The following is a 14,316-nucleotide window of genomic DNA, read 5'->3' on the forward strand; positions in this document are numbered from 1 at the left end:
GTGGAAATTATGAACATCGCCAAAAGCCACGGGAAGTGTGATGCTGCCGAGGGAATTCGCCTTCTTACCCGGAACCACGCCATGAAACTCAGTGGTACTGTGTTTAAGCTGTTCCTTGGTGAGGTTCATCCGCTCTAGAGTCTCCAGGTACATGATGTTCAAGCTGGCTCCACCATCCATGAGGCACTTGGAGAAGTCATACCCATCTATGCGGGGACTTACAACCAAGGCGTAGCATTCTTTTGGCACAATTGCAGGGTGATCCTTCCTATCGAATGTGCACGGGATTTCCGACCACCTGACGAACTGCGGCACAGCCGGAACTATGGCGTTCAAGATCCGGGTAGCTGACTTGGAGGCGCGTACTGTTGGGGTCCCGAGGAAGGTGTGGTAAGCCCCCACGCTCTTTTTATCGAATGGGTTGGATTTTCCTGCGGATCCTGCCTTGGGATCCGGCGAGTTATCATCCTCATCCATCGCCTCAGAACTATCTTCCTCTTTGTCTTTGTTCTTGCCCTTGCCACCTTTGCCGCGTGGGCGGTGCTTCCGGGCTCGCTTGTATCCTGCCTCCGGGTCGTTTTTTAGATCATTGACCCACTTGCAGTTGCGGTTGGTGTGAGTGGACTTCCCTGTAACCGGATCCAGGTGGGCCAGGCAGGGCATGTCTCTGTACTCCTCGTAGGTTTGCGGGACGCGGGATCCGCCAGCTGTGACCTCAGAGGTATGCTGCTGACCCCTGCCGGCTCCGCCTCCACGTCCGCGTCCTCTTCCGCCTCCTGAACCTCCGCGTTGAAACGCCATGGCGACCATCTCGGATCCGCCACTCTTCTGGTCATCAGGGTTTTTGCGCTTATGGCTGCTGCTACTGCCGTTATCACGGTTCTTCTTCTGTTGATGTAGGGGGATTGCTGTAGCTGCGAGATCACCGCCTGCGTCATCATCGGCGGCAGTATGATCACTGGCAATGGAGATCATCTCATCCAAAGTCAGCTTGCTTGAGTTAGCCAAACGAGTGAGCATATGCCTCAGCAATCCTCCCCTCTGCAGTCCACCAATGAAAGCGTACATGGCGGTTGTGTGGTCGACGTTTTCGCACTCGTTCCTGCATGCCAACCATCGTGTGAGGTAGTTTCTTGAGGTTTCTCCCTTCTTCTGGATGCAGGCTTGCAGGTCGCTTGCCGTGGCAGGTCTTTTGTAGGTGCCTCTGAAGTGCTTCTCGAAAGCGGTCTTCAGGTCGAACCAGCAAAAGATGGAGTTCTTCTCGAGGTCACTGAGCCAGATCCGGGCTGGACCTACAAGGTACAACTGGAGCATGCGGCAGGCGATGTTAGGGGTTCCTCCGGCAAAGGTTACTGCATTATAGTAATCCTCAATCCAGGTATCCGGCCTTTCGGTTCCATCATAATGCTTCAGATTTCCGGGTAGCTTGAGGTTCATCCTTGGCTTTGGTTCCTCTCGAATCATCCTGCCAAAGCACTTCGGACCAATGTAGTCGGTTCTGTATTCGTTAAGGTGATCCCGTGCGGCGCGCGGGCCGTGGCGAGGGGATTGTGAGCGAGAGTGAGATCTCCGGCCATCGCCTCCGCCTCCACCTCCGCCGCCACCGCTAGGTGGTGGTGAGGGAGTCCTGCGAGGTGGGCGGTCCGATTTCTTGCTTCCGCCATCTGATTCTCCTCGGCCTTCCTGGTGCTGGCTCCGGCTCCTGTGGCTGCCTTCGCCCTGGCGCTGGCTGCCCTGGTCGTTCCGGCGAGGCTCCGGGTCACGGCTCCGACGAGGCTCTGGGTCGCGGTTCCGGCGAGGCTCTGGGTCACGGCTCCGACGAGGCTCTGGGCCGCGCTCCTCATTCCGACCCCTCCTGGGCTCGGGCACATGAACATTGTTCTGGTTCCGGCGTGGTTCCGGCGAGCGCTCCCTGTTTCTATTTCTTGGCAGCACGTTGTCGCGGATAACAATCCCACCATGCCCTGGGGGCCTGGTGTTTCCGGCTGGACTACGGCGGCGAGGGGGTCGCGGGTAACCGTTAGGCGGAGGAGAGGGGTTGCGGTATTTGTCTCGTCCAGAGTACATCGCATCCTTTCCCTTTCTTGGATCTGACGAAGGCGTCTTTGATGGAACAGGGATCGGATTTGGGTGTTCCCTGACTCTTCTTCTGCGCTCTGAGGATCCGGTGTGTGATTCATCATTGAGATGCCGATCGGCGCGGGCGTCCTTCTGCGCGGTAGATACACAGTTATCCGGATTGGATTCCAACCTGCGCGAAGTGTCTGCCTTGCTTTGCTGCTGCATTGCTGAAGAGACAAGTGTGCGGAGGTAGTTGATATCAACCTCTTCATCCTTCTTCTTCAATAGTTCCGCAGCTTTTTGCATGTTGTCTTTTGGGGTTTCCAGCGGGCGGTGCTCTGCGGGCGTGTTGAAGGGTATTCTGCGAGGCGGGATTGCTTCTCTAACAATTCGATCGGCCTCCGCCTGCGCATAGATCATCTTTACTTCCCACTCTGCCCTCATGCTCTTGACCTGCTCGAGTGTGGCAGTAATCTCGCGATCCTGTCTGTCGAAATTTTCCGCCAATCCTGCAGCTTCTGCCCTCTCTTCCCTTAACGCGGCTTCTGTCTCGGCGAGCTTCTTGGCAGTGGCCAGCATTTCCTATCTAGTGGCTTCTAGCACCTCCAGATCTGCGGCGTCGCCCGGGGTTATAGGTGTGTTAAGAACTGCTCGCGCGACCATCTCTTCTGCTGACAAGAGCTCCTCCGAGGAAGAATCCCTGCGGGGTCGCTCCCGAGACATTGGAGATCCTTGTTGGGATGGCTGAGGGTCGGATTGGCTGGTTGGGTCTTCAGATCCAGTTTGTCCCAGCGCTGCTACAGTTGCGAGAACCTGCTTAGGCTGGGCGGAGTCGACTTCAGGCTGATCACCGAAACCGTACTCCCCTAGCTTGCGGTTAAACTCGTCAGTATCCATGGAGGGGGTATCTCCGGAAATTGGGCTCAGATTGCCCAAAATCGACTCTTCAACCGGAGCTTCGCTTTCTCCGACAGGCTCGGCCTGATCCGGATCTGCGCCGTTTTCCGGTGCCTCTACATGCTCAGAACCAGCTCCGTCTTCTTGAGGGGCGGTTCCGGCGGTATGGGCCAAGAAGTGTACGAAGTGGCACCTCTGCTTTTCTAACACCTGGGAGACCCAGGCGGATCTGCATTGGTCTTCCACCGTTGTTTCCTGCTCAGGGGCGGATTGGGTGGGCTTTGAAATTTCCAGATCCAAGGCGGAATCTTCCTTGGGAAGCTCCTGCATCTCAGATCGGATCTTCGCGACAGCGTCCAGCTCTGCGGCGGTCGCGTCTGCGTTACTTACCAGTGGGTTTCCGTCGGAATCGACGGTTTCCCCGATGAAGATGTGTATGCCGCCAATTGGGACGATGGAGAGCTTGATGGGGTTTGTCCTAGCCGGAATCCAACACTCATCCGGAGGGACGATCGGCAGATTCGCGGCGTAGAGGACGCGCCCCACAGCGATGGTGTCGTCGTAGCTTCGCACGGCGGAACCCTCCCGGTTCCGGCCTCCAGACGCCACAGGCCCCACGGTGGGCGCCAACTGTCGTTGCCTATTCGACGATACCTCGGAGGAGGGATCCTCACGAGGGGGAGAAGAAGTAGGGGCCATAGGGCGGAGTGCACACGGGACGGTGGTACGCGATTTACCCAGCTTCGGAACACCTGCACGATGACAGGGCCTACTGCTACTTGTCTGGAATTATCTGGGCGCTTTCGCGTTGTTACAATGAGTTGTGGTTGTGCCTCTAGGGCTCCCGGGATCCGGCTTATAAAGGCGCACGGATCTAGGGTTTACATGGAGAGTCCTAGCCGGATTACAGATAGCCTAGCTACGGTACAATATCTTGCCGTGCACGTTACGGATCCGCCTTCCATATACGTCGTACTGGATCCGGGTTCCTCATGGGCCTCCGCGGATCCGGGTTCCTCCTAATGTCGGTACGGATCCGGCTTACTGATCCTGGGCCGGACTTCTTCCTTCATGATCAACAGCAACTGGGCCGCCCGATGGGCCACATGCCTCATCACCATCTGTGGGCCACCCGGGCTTGCCGGATCTAGGCACTGTCGATGGTACACCCATGAAGTATACCCACAACACCACCCCTGCCATGTCTTGCCATGCTAATCAACATTTAATATTGCCGGTAGAAAAACAACTTGAATCTAATAATTGTGTGTCGGGTTTCCGATCCCGCTTAATATGAATAAGTTGCATTGCACCATCGATGCCATGTCATGCATATCATCTTCATCATGCTGGTTCTTCTTCCGTAGTAGTAAGACTTGCACCGTTGTTTGTTCCAGCATTTGCTTCTTCTCGGATATGATCGCGAAGTGGTGTGGTGAGATACGACAAGTCCTCCGGATGTTCCTCGGCAAGCTTTAACAGGCAAGCATTTTCCCCTATACTTCTGCCCCTGCAGAAGTCGCTCACCTATTTTATTTTTGCCTTCTCCCTCATGCTAGCCTTAAGTTGCGTTCTTGTCACGTATCCTATCCACTTGTTACTTCAAGCAGCCTATATTGCCTCCACCAACCACCTATAGCTATTGTTTGGTTTTGGGTCTGCCATGCGAGTCGTAATGCATGCTAGTGCTGTCTTATCTTGTTACCATTGTTGTTATCTTATCGGATTATCTATTGGGGAATCATGACACATGGTTTATGGATATATTTGTTGGAGATAATCATGCTTTACTTATTGTTAACAACTAAAATGATAAGCAGAGGCATCCGTGAGCCCCTTTGCGAAAGCATCGGAACTTTGACTCACTAATGTCCCCTAGGACCCGAGTTCTTGTTATCTGTTCCGAGACTGAGCGCTCTAACCACACGTGGGTATATTTCTGGGTCTCTCCTTGACCACTGCCGGAATCTACAGCTTTGTCTAGTGGCCACAATTAGTTTGCAATGTTTTACCATTTGTTGTTTGTGTGCATGCCAGCCTGTTACTTATTTATTTTGGGAAGCCCCTGGGTGCCTTGTATCCCTTGTTTCTGGTATGCACGTATAGGTCGCGGAGCCGCTGCGAAGTGGTTTATCGCCCCAGTGTGTGTTTAAACCACCTAGTACGCTGTCGCAAACAGCTAGGTCCGCTTCGGAGATACGGTCGGACTTCGATACGAGTTTAACTTAGTTAGGTGGCCTCCTGGACATTGTTGTCGTGAAGGAGAGTGCGAGTCGTGATATCCACCTGTTGCAAGTGGGTTGATCGTGCGTGTGGGCACATTTGGGCACCCCCGCAGGGTTAAATCTTATCGATAAGCCGCGTCCGCGGTTATGGACGACTTGGAGCTGTATGACTCGACCATAGACAACTTACACCTGCTGTTTCAATCATAATAACTTGCGTAGTAAGTTAGCACAACTTAAATAAAACCTGGGTAAAACTTGTCAACCGTGTGAGTGCCCTTGTGAGTACTTCCTTGCGAGGGGGGAACACATCGGCTGAGTTATGTTTTGTTGACTGCCAAAACCCCACCGGTGGGCAGCGGCGAATCAACACTGTAGAGCCGGGAAGAGCCTAGAGCTGCGGCTGGCTGAGACCCCTCCGAGCGACGGCCCGCAATGCTCTTCTGGTCACACGCGGCGATGCGAAGTGCAAGGGCGTGCCACCTGACCTATACCTGGTCAGGAAGGTGATGGGGATGCCTCGCTTAGTTCCTGCATGGCATACACGTAAACATTAAATACGAGCCTCGATCGGCTCTCAGGTTATCCTGTGAATCGGCTCAAAGAGCCGATCCACCCATGATCCGTGCGGGGTGCACGAATACTTGGTGATCCTGCTTGATCAAGATATAGCTAATTAGATCTATGACGATTTAGGGTTTTCACCGCATAATCGGATCATCGTACTCCAGGTTGGGCCTCGCGGCCACGCACGGTGCTCATAAGCCGATCCTAAACAAGGCCAAAGAACCAACAATGATGTTGATCCGCGGAACATCCTGTTTAGGACTTGCGAACGCCACCCTACGTGCCACTGGATCCTCCCTCCCTTTGTAAGGCCTAACTATTGCAGATATTAAACTAATCCTTGCAGAGCAAGGAGCAATCGTAACGGATCAGATCTACTAGACGATGAACAAGCAGGGTGCCGCCCCCACACCTGAGATAGGCGTGAGGACGGCTAGATATGCAAGGGTCGCACTACGTAAGCATGTCTATACGAAGAGCAATGCTAACCCTAACACATCTATGATAACTACGTTGCGCGCCATCAAAGACGCTTCAGTACGCGCAACGCATGAACAACATGGGGCTTGTGCTGCCTAGATCGCAAGATGCGATCTAGGCAGCATGTCGCTTACCTGATTGAAACCCTCGAGACGAAGGAGTTGGCGATGCGCCGAGATTGGTTTGTTTTTGGGGTGAACGTTGTGTTGTTGTTTATTCCATAAACCCTAGATACATATTTATAGTCCAGCGGACTTTCTAACGTGGGGAATATCCCACCGTGTGCGATACAAACTCTAAATCTTGATCTAAGACATAATCTACTATATTTAAAGATACACGGGCAAACTAGCCCAAATTCTCCGTGCAAGGCCGCTTCAAAGATCTTCCACGTGTAATCTTCCAAGCCCATCTCTCTTACGGCCCACCTCTGGATTTGTCCAAAATCTGGTGATAACACATGCCCCCCTGGTTTTGGAAATAATTTTTCCAAAATCATTATATTTTCCTTTCGAAGGGTCATGTCGTGGCAGAGCAGAGCCATTTGCAGCCTCCGTCATCATTATGCCCTATCCTTTCAGCTTCTCTGCAAAATTTGACAGCTCTGACATTACCCCTTCGGAAACTGTGATGACAGTAATTCCCACCAGGTTTCTCATTATTTAACCGTGCCGATTGAATAGTCATCTTTATCCCCTTCCTCTGTTCCAGCCATCGGCACTCCCAAAAAACCCTTCTGCGCACCATGTCCTCTTCTTCCTCTGCCTCGTCGGGACTTTCCTTCGAGTCCTCTTCCCCCGAGCCGATGCCAGCACCGAGCCCACAAGAAGTCCATGCGGCCAACATCCGCCGCGCCATTGAGGCCGGGGAGGAGTCAGACCATGACTTCTCCATCTGGTCCGAGGACGACCAATCCTCGACGGACGGGGAGAGCGACCTCCGCTTCCTCACCAACGGGGAATCGGAAGAGGAGAGCGATGACGATCGCTTCTCCTGGGATGACTTTACCTCCTCCGAGGTAAAGGAAGAGGAAGAGGAAGAGGAGGACGACGACGACAGCCTCTCTGACGAGCCGCCGGCCAAGCGCCATTGCCCCTGGCCAGGGAATCTCAGTGATTATGATAGCGACGACGACGACGACGTGGAGGACGAGGACAACGAAGGTCCTGCCGGCGGCCGCTACAGCAGCGACGACGAGCTCGCCGGGAGCAGCGCCAACAGCGCTGACGATGGTGACGACGAGGGCAGTGACGGCCCGTAGAACAGGTCCTCTAGAATAGGATCAGCAACAGTAGACGGGGCAATGTATCCCCTTAGAACTCCCTTTTGAGAGCAATCAGCTCTTCTATGTAAGAAATCTGGTTTATCAATGAAGAACTTTTCCCCAATTTGAGTTTGCCGATTTCTTCGGAGTTTTAATTGAGCCGATTCCCTCTTCCGCTGAACCTGCCGATCGTTACTTAGCCAAGGCCCAACGAGCCGATGACAACGCACCAGTATCTCAATGCCCCACCTCTTTGAACTCTGGCGGACAAATATGCAAATCGTCGTTCTCACGAGAGCCCCAGAATTGCTGCCGAAAACGACTTGATCCTGAAGTCGATACCACTGGGTTTTCAGCCTGATGAAATCTCTATCGGCTTCTTGAGAACGGCAAATTCTGCGCCATCAGTTGCCCCCCGAGCCTTTATCAAGGCGAGCATATCAGTGGACTGACCAAATGTGTCGCCATCGGCTTCCAAGTCATGATGCGGAACCAGCCGATTTCAGCAAAATCGGCTCTCCAGAGCAGAGAACCTTCAGGGTGAGCTGCCCCCCGAGCTTCTTCAGTCCACCTTCGCGCCTTGCAGGTCAGATCGGCTCCTCCCCTGTGGTGGATCTGATGCAACCCATCCTTAACCTGATCTGCACATTGCTCGCAAAAGGAAACCAGAGGTTCTTGAAGAGAAAATCGAAGTTATCAAGCCACTCAATTGAGGAGCTCTTCCATTAGAGTCTCTTTTCGTGACTCACTTCCTGCTCCGTTGACCCTTTCTGCTCATAACAGCTGTACCTCTTGAGTCGATGGCCACGTATCTGCATCGGCTAAACTTTTGTGTTGTTTTTTTTTTTTATTTGGCCGATTTTTCTCAATCGGCCCCCAATGTTTCCCTGCACACATGACTGCACGTGTTACCTGCACATGTTTATCTGACTATATGCCCCCCGAGCCGAATCTGCCAAATGACTGCAGATATCGGCTTTTGTGGTTAGTCAGGGCACTGCACTTGCACGTCGGCTTCGTGAAGATTCATGCTGACTTGCATCTGCCGACGTAGCCGCTGCCCAGTAGATCATTACTGACCACAAACAGAATATGTGCAGAAGATAATTTTGGCCGATTGCTGGAATCGGCCTCCACATTGCTTGTTCGATGAAGGTTTTGTAATGTTCCTCCATAAATTTTTTGAGGCCGATCACAAGGATCAGCCTCGCACGGTTTGCTCATTGGTTTAATCTTGCTACTCAGCTAGGCTGGATAAAACCAACCCAACCTCTGACTTGATGCGCCTGCTGTCGTCCACCTTAAGTGCATCGTATAATCGTGGAGCACTAAGCTCTGTCGGCAAGACAAGCACCATGTTTGTGCCAGCCGATGTTTCATCATCGGCTTTCTTTTGCTTGGGACGCCACTCCATTCTTCATGGACGACCCTCCTCATCCAGGGCTCGCTGAACCTTTGCGGCCAGATCAGGCCGTGCCTTCCTTAGCGTATGCAAATATAACCTTTCGGCTTCCTCCAGGCCGCGCAACCGCTGAACCCTGCGTTTCTGTGAACGGCTGAGTCCGTCAGGGCACCACCTTGGACGGTGGTACCTGTCTTCTTCTTCTAGTCCCTCGTCTTCGGAATCTTCAATATCTGCCCAACGAGGTGACTCAGCACGTTTGCTTGGTGGTGGGAGAGGCCCTAAGCGCTCAAACACAGACACGTTGGCTGCCTCCTTCTTCTTCTTGTTGCATTCTGGGCAATTGCCGATTGTGGGCAATCGGCTCATTCCTGAATCCCAACAGTGTCTGAAGAAAGGGCAGTCCCAGTGTCTGGCGTTGTCATCTTGCTCCCTTGGCCTGTCCGTGGCACGGCGCTCGTGCTCCTCCTCATAGCGATCCTGCCGACGATGTCTTCTGGCTTCTCTAGCCAGACGATCTTCTTCATCATCATAGTTGGACTGTCGGCGTTGGTCATACTGTCTCACATATTTGTTGAGGAGGTGATCAGAGAGAGGTCGTTGATATCTTATGTTCTTCACTTCTCCCTCCGTGACGTAGCGCTTGCCATCATGATGGAGCCGATCGCGTGGAGCGGCCCCCTCTGTATCCTTGCTATGAGAGCAGCTGCCCTCATCTCCATCTTTGCCAGAGTGGTTCCCAGATCCTACCATGTTGATGCTGAACGTGGGACCTGGCTGGCAGCCCTCGGGGTAGACGACTTCTACCATGTTAACGGCGGGGAAGGGCTGGGTGTCTACCTTCATGGCGTACTGATTAAAAATCAAACGCCCCTTCTCTATCGCCGCTTGGATGTGTTGACGCCACACCCTGCAGTCGTTGGTGGCATGGGAAAGCGAGCTGTGGAACTTGCAGTACGGCTTTCCGTTTAGCTCTTGCGCCGTGGGGAACTTGAGACCTTCAGGAATCGTCAACTGTTTCTCCTTGAGCAGGAGGTCGAAGATTTGCTCAGTCTTGGTCACGTCAAAATCAAATCCCCTAGGCGGCCCTGGTGGCTTGACCCATTTGCAGGATACAGGGGTTCCTCCCCGAGTCCACTCAGCCACTGCTACTTCTTGGTCTCCCGCAGGCACTTCACCTTCCTCTGTATCGACCATGACTACTGCACGCTTGAACTTGTCTTGGTACAGGTCTGGGTGGCGCTGTTCATATGCTGATAGTTTCTGAACCATGTGCGCCAGCGAGGGATAATCTGCTTGGGAGGCCATGTCTTTGAGCTGTGTTGCGAGGCCAGCTACTGCCAATTCGACTGCTTCCTTTTCAGTTATACGAACCGAATAACATCGGTTCCTCAGGTTCCTGAAGCGCTGGATGTACTCTGTCACCGTTTCTCCGCGCTTCTGACGTAGTTGTGCTAGATCGGCAATGCTAGACTCGGAAGCTTCTGAATGATATTGCATATGGAACTGTTCTTCCAATTGCTTCCAAGACTGGATGGAGTTGGCTGGCAAAGAGGTATACCATCCAAAAGCCGATCCTGTGAGGGACTGTGAAAAGAGCCTCACACGTAGCTGATCCGACACTGAAGCCGGTCCTAGTTGCGCCAAATATCGGCCGATATGCTCGATGGAGCTGGAGCCATCTGATCCACTGAATTTGGAGAAGTCAGGGAGCCGATATTTAGGTGGTAGCGGGATCATCTCGTACTCGTCGGGGTACGGCTTGGAATAGCCGATTGCCCTCCTTTTCGGCATAATGCCGAACTGGTCTCTCAGTATGGTACTGATCTGATCCGTCGTGTCTTTGGCAGGAGATGCACCCTGAAGATTCGCCGGGGTGGCGTATTTAGCCAGCCATGTTTGCTTTTCTGGCTCTGAGCCAACTGCAGGAGCTGGGCTCGGGAGTTTCGTCGGGGTGGCGTACTTAGTTAGCCACGTCTGCTTCTCAAGCTCTGTCGCTGACGTTTCTCCCGTTTTCGCCGGAGTCCCTGAGGTTGTGGCCTGGTTTGAGAGTGCCCAGTTGCCACAATCTGGCACATACGTGCACGAGTATCCTTGAGGGATCTCCTTAGGCGCCTCCGTCAAGAACTGGTAGTCACTAGGATCACCACCAATCTTGTAGACGACGAATGCCGGTGTAGCCGGCACTTCAGGTGGTGCTGCCAACGCATATGGCAGCGGTGGACGGGACTGGAGTGGCAACTCTCCTTGATGCGTCCCGAGAGCTGGTCCTGACGGCGAGTACTGGTGGCTCATGATCTCCTGGATCACGCGCAGAGCGAGACGCTCCAACACGTTGACCAAGTTTTCAGAGTGGCGGTGTAGCGAGTGAGCCACCAAGTAGTTGATCTCCTGCCGTAGGGCCCTGGTGCGTTCCTCCGACGGGGCAGAGAGATCTATCCCATCGAGTGCACCTTGTGGCGAGAATCCCTTCCATCTGATGCCATGGGTACGGGTTCTCTGAAAAGAGCCGATGAGGTCGGCTTCGAGGGTAGCCTTGATCTCGTCATGTTTCTTCTTGAGCTCAGCAGGCAGCTCCTCGTAGGTGACTGGCGTGCCGTCCGTCGCCATCTCAGATGTAGATGGCGATGTGGTTGATGTAGACGATTGTCCCACCGGGCGTGCCAGAATGTGTTGACTGCCAAAACCCCACCGGTGGGCAGCGGCGAATCAACACTGTAGAGCCGGGAAGAGCCTAGAGCTGCGGCTGGCTGAGACCCCTCCGAGCGACGGCCCGCAATGCTCTTCTGGTCACACGCGGCGATGCGAAGTGCAAGGGCGTGCCACCTGACCTATACCTGGTCAGGAAGGTGATGGGGATGCCTCGCTTAGTTCCTGCATGGCATACACGTAAACATTAAATACGAGCCTCGATCGGCTCTCAGGTTATCCTGTGAATCGGCTCAAAGAGCCGATCCACCCATGATCCATGCGGGGTGCACGAATACTTGGTGATCCTGCTTGATCAAGATATAGCTAATTAGATCTACGACGATTTAGGGTTTTCACCGCATAATCGGATCATCCTACTCCAGGTTGGGCCTCGCGGCCACGCACGGTGCTCATAAGCCGATCCTAAACAAGGCCAAAGAACCAACAATGATGTTGATCCGCGGAACATCCTGTTTAGGACTTGCGAACGCCACCCTACGTGCCACTGGATCCTCCCTCCCTTTGTAAGGCCTAACTATTGCAGATATTAAACTAATCCTTGCAGAGCAAGGAGCAATCGTAACGGATCAGATCTACTAGACGATGAACAAGCAGGGTGCCGCCCCCACACCTGAGATAGGCGTGAGGACGGCTAGATATGCAAGGGTCGCACTACGTAAGCATGTCTATACGAAGAGCAATGCTAACCCTAACACATCTATGATAACTACGTTGCGCGCCATCAAAGACGCTTCAGTACGCGCAACGCATGAACAACATGGGGCTTGTGCTGCCTAGATCGCAAGATGCGATCTAGGCAGCATGTCGCTTACCTGATTGAAACCCTCGAGACGAAGGAGTTGGCGATGCGCCGAGATTGGTTTGTTTTTGGGGTGAACGTTGTGTTGTTGTTTATTCCATAAACCCTAGATACATATTTATAGTCCAGCGGACTTTCTAACGTGGGGAATATCCCACCGTGTGCGATACAAACTCTAAATCTTGATCTAAGACATAATCTACTATATTTAAAGATACACGGGCAAACTAGCCCAAATTCTCCGTGCAAGGCCGCTTCAAAGATCTTCCACGTGTAATCTTCCAAGCCCATCTCTCTTACGGCCCACCTCTGGATTTGTCCAAAATCTGGTGATAACACCATCGGCTGAGTTATGTTTGCAGAGTATAGAACTGTTAGCTTATGCGCTCTTTCACCTTCTCTGTTTAGACGAATATTGTAGAGTGTCTCTATAGGTTTTTAGTGCTTGCGCGCTGCCGCTTAACCCCACCATATTGCCTATGACGTTCCTCTTGCGTCCTCTAAGTCCCATGCGTGCCTCAAGTACAAAGGACGACTGGTTGACGAATGCTTATACGTCTTGAAGTCTTGTTAAGTACGAACCCGTACTTATTGCTGCTTCTACGGGATATAACCGGGCAGGTATGAAGACCGGTACGATGAAGGCGACGTTAGCAAGGTTACCCTTCCGGCTTGGCCTGGGCAGGGTTATGGACGCCACTTGGTTATCTTCAGGACTCTTAGTCCAAAGTTGTATCTTGTTCGTACTCGGATGTATTTGATCTTCTGTATGATTTGGATCTTTGTATGTACCTATTTGTATCTTGACTCGTTGGAGTCGTTGTTGTAATATATCTGTTTCTTGTGGGCTCTGGTGTAATCATGTTGTAATGTTACCTCTCGTGATTGATTCCACCCGCATCGCGTGCATGCTTTGGCGTGTACGAGGCGCTTGGTGGTGCGTCTCCTAAAATCGATATCGTGCGGATTTCGGCGGATTCACTGGGATCCTCATGGTACCGGTTTTGGGGCGTCACAATGGTTCTCCTGTAGAAGAAAACAAACCATATCGCACTGTGCCATTAGTATATTTTTTAGGCTGTCTTATACCTTGCTGCAACCGAGTATGAATACGCGAAGGTGAAACAGCAGAAGAAGCAGGCAGTATAGGCCGATCTTGCTCTTGTGTATTTTCAGAGGACGCCATAGAATCAGCTGCATGAGCACCTGCCGCAGACGATCCAGAAGAGACAGAATCAGCAGGCTTTGCAGTCGAGGCAGGCGTCGCATGAGAGGCGCCAGGTGGCGCACCGGGGCTGGGTGAGGGTGTGTGGTCGCCACGCGCAGCCGACAGCGCCGGGGAGCGTGCGCCAGGTGGAGCTATAGGACGGGCAGAGGGCGTGTGGCCGGCAGACTCTGCCGGAGCATCTCCGCGCGACCCGAGGGCGGGAGAATCAGCCTCGGGCTGTGTTTCCTCGGGATCGGACAAGTCAGCATCAGAATCCGCATGGTTTTCAGCGCTGATTTCGTTTTCTTCTGCAGTATTTTGAACATCATTTTCTGCATGAATTTCAACTCTGTTTTATCAGAAATTTTCATCAGTAGTTTCTGCAGCTGGCAACACATTAGTAATAGGCACAATAGGCATATGATCATCAACATTATTTGCACCCTCAGAAGACTCAAATGTGAATGATGGAAGAAGGAGAATTTCTTTTCTAAGAAGAGGGCCAGCATTAGGACGCAATGAGGCAAAAGGGAAAACATTTTCATCAAACACAACATCACGAGAGATATACACTCGTCAAGTATTTATGTCTAGACACTTGACACCCTTATGAAGAGGACTATAACCAAGAAACACACAGCGAGTGGAACGGAAAGCAAGTTTGCGAGTATTGTAAGGGCGAAGGTTGGGCCAACAAGCACA

General features: G+C 52.6%; 1 long non-coding RNA gene across 1 annotated transcript; it reads left to right on the plus strand.

The window, feature by feature from the left end:
- The first annotated feature begins 4,154 nt into the window (after positions 1-4,154).
- LOC139833210 (uncharacterized) lies at positions 4,155-13,259 on the plus strand. The gene is made up of 2 exons (XR_011748557.1): positions 4,155-4,440; positions 13,029-13,259. It is a non-coding gene; the product is annotated as an uncharacterized lncRNA (long non-coding RNA).
- The last annotated feature ends 1,057 nt before the right edge of the window (positions 13,260-14,316 follow it).

This window comes from Lolium perenne, chromosome 7 (genome assembly GCF_019359855.2).
Source record: "Lolium perenne isolate Kyuss_39 chromosome 7, Kyuss_2.0, whole genome shotgun sequence".
Taxonomy (NCBI): Eukaryota; Viridiplantae; Streptophyta; class Magnoliopsida; order Poales; family Poaceae; genus Lolium; species Lolium perenne.